This window comes from Hyperolius riggenbachi, chromosome 9 (genome assembly GCF_040937935.1).
Source record: "Hyperolius riggenbachi isolate aHypRig1 chromosome 9, aHypRig1.pri, whole genome shotgun sequence".
Classification (NCBI taxonomy): Eukaryota; Metazoa; Chordata; class Amphibia; order Anura; family Hyperoliidae; genus Hyperolius; species Hyperolius riggenbachi.
Genome location: NC_090654.1, coordinates 19,506,081 through 19,512,520, shown reverse-complemented (window position 1 = coordinate 19,512,520; position 6,440 = coordinate 19,506,081). Strand labels below are relative to the sequence as shown.

The 6,440-nt window shown below is 37.2% G+C and overlaps 1 protein-coding gene across 3 annotated transcripts in view; it reads left to right on the top strand.

Moving 5' to 3' along the window:
• The first annotated feature begins 305 nt into the window (after nt 1-305).
• The window catches only part of SOX10 (SRY-box transcription factor 10), a 26,348-nt gene continuing 20,213 nt past the window's right edge, over nt 306-6,440 (top strand). For all 3 annotated transcript variants that reach the window (XR_011023834.1, XR_011023835.1, XM_068252087.1), the window contains exon 1: nt 306-487. The gene's annotated coding sequence lies outside the window, so the exon portion shown is untranslated. The remainder of the gene's footprint in view (nt 488-6,440) is intronic.

Genomic DNA, 6,440 nt, shown 5'->3' with positions numbered 1-6,440 from the left:
CATTCAATTAGGAGTGTTTGAAGTAAACGGTTCTCCTAAATCAACTCGGTAACTTTGGAAAACATGGAAAACTTTGAACAAAAATGGACGCAGCGAGCGTATCCCTGGCGAAGGCGTCGTACTGTATCTACTACAACGCAAGGGGGATATAATCTCGAAATGGTGACGATTTAACCCATTTGTCACAAGGAAGACCTAGATGTAAAATATTAAAGGGTATTTTTTTAAATAGCTGAGTTTCTTGTATTTTTTTTTTCTGTTTTCACTTTCTTGGCAAAAAAAGGTACGTCTCGCTCTTAGTCCCCGCCCCTTCATTGGTGGCAGCCAATTAGAAAGGCCAAGGACTGTTTGAGAAAAGCATAGCCTTAAATGCATGGGGAGAAGTGTTCAAGGCAAGGGAACAGAGCATCATTCAGAGAAGAGAACAGAGGCTCTATTACTGACACAGCATCCAGCCAGCACACCTCCTACCATTAACGCTCAGTAGGTACGTTGTGCATTCCTACTTTTCCTCCCTCAACTCCTGGACACATTTTCTAATCCCCTCCTTAAACCAACACATAGAATTTCACATCACCGTTTGCTTCAATGTTTTATTTTTCTTTACTTTTTATATTTAATGAGCTCGAATAGCTCTCAATTATATATATATATTTTTTTCAGTTTGAAACTACTGTAATGTTTTTTTATATTTTAACCTCTTTTTACAAATTATTATAATTATTGTCATTTTTTATTGTAATATAATTTTTTGTGTGGTTTTATATTTATATATCACTTCCATGCACCAAATTATATACAATCTCACCACTTTTTGTAATTTCTCTAAATCTGTACTAGTTTTGAATCTTTAGGTATTCGTCATGTTTTATGTAGTCAATAATATCACTGTACTGTCATTTCCTGCTGTTTTTGTTTTTACTGTAATTTTTTTCCCCAAAAATTCCACTGTTTTAATTTTTTTTTTAGAACTTTTTGCTTTCCATGCTTTTTTTATTATTATTTATTGTATTTATAAAGCGCTAACATATTATGCATGTTTCTAACGTTATCCTTGCTAAAGCTGGTTTTCGTCCCTCTTTTCCATCTACTATATGCCTTCTCTCCTGTAAATTCGCCTAATTATTTTAAGTTGATCTCGTCTTTGTCAATTATTTATTAATTGTACAAGTGTCAGTGATTTCCTACATTGGCTTATATAAGTTACATGATTCTCTCCCCTGGAAAACAGTCAGACAAAAACCTTCTTTCTGAATTGCTTTGATTGCTGTGCAGTCCCGTTCTGTCGGATGCCTTGAGATATATAACCCGTTTAAAAGGCAACTTAATTAAATGTTCAATTCATTTCATTGAGTTATTGTTGATATGTTCTTTTTAAAAGGTTTGGCGTTGAGGAATACTAATGTGCTTTAGGGGAAGAAAAGATTAATTTATGTTGATGTGGCTAGATCGGGATTTAGATATCCATTTCTTTATAAAATAGGTGACTTTTTTATTCATGCTTTTGATTAGTATTATAAAAATATTTTATGGTCGGCAACAAAGTTCTGCCTGCTAATTTTTTTTAATTGAAGAACACAATATGTCTTTATTTCATGTTGACATTAATGCTGTAGGTAACAAAAAAAGTCATTGTTACGTGGAAAACTGCCACAGGTTACTCCTAACAATTAGACCTTGTAGGGAAAAAGTTATTTTAATGCAAAGAACTGCCCTAATTCTATAAATTACAGGCACAGTCCCCTCCTTTCCTTTACATCCAGTCTGACTTCACACAGCTTCCCATATGAAAATACATATATACAGTAGATAGTATATATATATTAGCAATGCTGGGTTCCCGGTTCGAATCCAAGCCAGAGCACTATCTGCATGGAGTTTGTATGTTCTCCCCATGTCTGTGTGGGTTTCCTCCAGGCACCGGTTTCCTCACACATCCCAAAAATATACAGATTGGCTTCCCCTGAATAGGCTCTAGACTACGATACATGCTCTGCATGATACATACATAGACATATGACTATGGTAGGGATTAGATTGTAAGCCCCTCTGAGGGACAGTTAGGTGACAAGACAATATATACTCTGTACAGCGCTGCGGAAGATGTCAGCGCTATATAAATACAAAATAATAATAATATTCCTGTTTAGCGGTTTGAATAGCTTTATTATATTGCTATAATTATTAAGGAAAGTCTCCGAAGTAATTACTTATGTACACTCAGAGACCTGCAGTGATTTTGTAGGCCAGCCAGTGAATTAAATCATAACAGAACAGGTTTTCTGCCTAGTTGGCATAATCTATGCCTCCACTTTTCTGTCAGATAGACAATTATTATTATTATTTAGTATTTATATAGCGCTGACATATTACGCAGCGCTGTACAGAGTGCATTGTCTTGTCACTACCTGTCCCTCAGAGGGGCTCACAATCTAATCCTACCATAGTCATATGTCTATGTATCGTGTAGTGTATGTATCGTAGTCTAGGGAATATTTGGGGGAAGCCAATTAACTTATCTGTACGTTTGTTTGGGATGTGGGAGGAAACCGGAGTGCCCGGAGGAAACCCACACAGACACTGGGAGAACATACAAACTCTGTGCGGTTTGTGCCCAGGCTGGGGACCAGTGCTGCAAGGCGGGGGTGCTAACCACTATGCCACCATGCTGCCCACTATGCCATCGTGCTGCCCGCAGTGGTATAGTCATAATTAGTAAATTATTAAGAAACGTCTCAGAAGAAATCACTCATGTACACTCAGAGACCTGCAGTGATTTAGTCGGCAGCCAGTGAATTAAATCATACCAAAACAGGTTTTCTGCCTGGCTGACATCCAGGGGCGTAGCAATAGGGGTTGCAGTGGTAGCCACCGCATCGGGGCCCTGGGGCCAGAGGGGCCCCGAAGGGCCCTCCCTCAACTACAGTATTAGCTCTCTATTGGTACTGTGCTCATAATAATTACTTCTATAGATACTTTGAATAGTGGTAATCATTAACAAACTGCTCCCCATCCCCTTCTTGTACCTCTGACACTGTAGTTGCCATTGGCAGGTTTTGGTGCGCCGTATCAATTGTTATGTATAGAGTGCTTGGGGGGCCCCATTGTAAAACTTGCATCGGGGCCCACAGCTCCTTAGCTCTGCCACTGCTGACATAATCTGCCTCCACTTTGAGATCAGATAGACAATGGAGTACACAATTACCAGATGTATAAAACTAAACTTATAAACTAAAAAGACGATATCCTTCTCAATGCAAAGATCTTCATCTATGATGCATGTGACTGCTTAATGCTGGGAACACACAATGAGATTTTCTGTCAGATCAATTATTTCCAACAGGTCAAATCTGATTTCCGATGGATTTTCCGATGGATTTTCCGTTCACTTCTATGGAAAATTGATTGGAAAATCGATTAGAAATGAGATTGGATCTGTCGGAAATAATTGATCTGACAGTAGATTTGACAGAAAATCTCATCATATATTCCCAGTATTAAACATCAGTGAAGTCCGCTAAATCACCAAAGTTGGCCATACACTTACAGATGGTCACCAGATTCGACCATCAGATAGATCCCTGTCAGATCAAATCTAATCTGAGAGCAATCTATTACTGCCACACACTGCCAACCGCAGGATTGCACTGTTTGATGCAGTGTGACGCTATGAGCCATCGATCTGCAGCCGCTACTGATCTGCCGCCAATCAATATTTTTCGGCCACAGCACTCAACCAATTCAACCGATTTTGCCCGATCGATTAGGCTGGCCACGGCATTGATTTCTATCAGATTAGATCAGTGTGATCGAATTGGCTAGATATTGCTGGGAAAATCTTTTTTTTTAACTCAGCTTCTCATCGCCCTTGCCAGACTGTACATCAGGCTTCATTGCGACACTCTTTGGCCTCAATTCATGGAGCTTTATCAAACACTTTATCAAACGTTTGATAATTTACCTCATGGGTAAAATCTAATTTTGAATGCACTAAGGTGTTATAGATTTATCTAATGTTTTATCGATAAAACGTTCAATAAATCTATAACACCTTTGTGAATTCAAAATTAGATTTTACGCATGAGTTAAATTATCAAACGTTTGATAAAGTGTTTGATAAAAAGCTTAGGGAATTGAGGCCTATGTGTCTGGCTTCATATTTGAATCATAGTTCGAATTTTTAGCTCAGACATTGGGTCATATGCAATTCACTTTTTCACCTGAGTTTTCTCCTAGGTGATATTTTTAAACTTGTCAATAAAATGCCTTTTAAGCCACCAGAAAACAAGAAAATACTCAAAATAATTTTGATAGTATCTTTTCACCTACTTTTTGGTACTTTTTTTAGTTGAAAAGTACTGAAAAGTTATTTTAATCGAAGATGAAAATATTATCTCCTAGGAAAAAAGTCAGGTGAAAAAGTGAATTGCATCTGGCCCATTTAGTCTTAATTTGGAAAAAGAAAAAAAGTGCTAAACAGAAAGTTTTAACGATGAAAATAAAGTTACAAATAAAGACTATGCATCTAATAGACCCTCCCCCTACACATTTTCCCCCTCACTGATTGATGGGAAAATCTGATATGTGTTTGGCCACCTTAAGGGAAGAGCCTTCTGATAAATTATATCCTGTATATAAATATGTGTCTATCTATCTATCTATCTATCTATCTATCTATCTATCTATGTATCATCTATCTATCTATCTATCTATCTATCTATCTATCTATCTATGTATCATCTATCTATCTATCTATCTATCTATGTATCATCTATCTATCTATCTATCTATCTATCTATCTATCTATCTATCTATCTATGTATCATCTATCTATCTATCTATCTATCTATCTATCTATGTATCATCTATCTATCTATCGCTCTATCTATCTATCTATCTATCTATCTATCTATCTATCTATCTATCTATCTATGTATCATCTATCTATCTATCTATCTATCTATCTATCTATCTATGTATCATCTATCTATCTATCTATGTATCATCTATCTATCTATCTATCTATCTATCTATCTATCTATCTATCTATCTATCTATGTATCATCTATCTATCTATCTATCTATCTATGTATCATCTATCTATCTATCTATCTATCTATCTATCTATCTATCTATGTATCATCTATCTATCTATCTATCTATCTATCTATCTATGTATCATCTATCTATCTATCTATCTATCTATCTATCTATGTATCATCTATCTATCTATCGCTCTATCTATCTATCTATCTATCTATCTATCTATCTATCTATCTATGTATCATCTATCTATCTATCTATCTATCTATCTATCTATCTATGTATCATCTATCTATCTATCTATGTATCATCTATCTATCTATCTATCTATCTATCTATCTATCTATCTATCTATCTATCTATCTATTTATCTATCTATCTATCTATGTATCATCTATCTATCTATCTATCTATCTATTCCCTGTGATAGATTGTGATGTGTCCATGTAGCGTAGGAGCAAGACTATATGCAGTAGCCGTCAGTAAAAGGTCAGCAAATAAGGTCTGGGTACGTAATGCCTGGTATACACCATGCAATTTCCCATCAGATAGACGGGTCAAATCGATTTTTTCTGACACGTCTGATCTGATTTCTGATGGATGGATGGATGGATGGATGGATAGGTAGATAGATAGATAGATAGATAGATACTTGAGGTAGCCACACACCAGTAGATGACCACATGATGTAACAAAACAATCGATCCCTGAATCCGATCAGAGAGAGATTGAAGCCATCCACACACACTGCACATAGATTTTCAATATATTTCGGCATGATATCTTTAGAAAATCCATTCAATGTAACGCTATGGGCAATCGATCGGCTGCAACTTCTGCCCCTCTCTCAGTCAACCTAACTCTTCCATCCCATCCAATCGATACTTTCAATTATTTTTTTGGCCAGAATCAATGGAAAGTCGATTGGTCGGACATGTTGGGGGAATTGACTCCCAGCAGATTCGTTCAGAGTGATTGAAACTCCAGGGAATCAAACAGGAAAATCGATAAATCGGTAGTGTAATAACTACAAATTATGGTGACCCCCAGGAAAACTTTGATTCTCTCCATCAATGTTCACACCCTTTTACTTGCAAGTTTTACATTGGGGCCCCCGAAGCACTCTATACAAAACAACTGATAAGGGGCACCAGTGACAGAGGTACAAGAGGATTGGGAACATCTATAGCAGTGATTGTTACCAGCACAGGGCCAATAGAGAGCTAATACAGTGGTTAAAGGAGGTCCCCTCGGGGCCCCTCTTGCCCAAGGGCCCCCGATGCGGTCGCAACCTCTGCACCCCCTATTGCTATGCCACTGGTCATAAAACAAGTGTGGCTATCATGCACTTCACTCCCATAACAAGCGTAGCCACAAAACACCTGAGCTGCAGTATA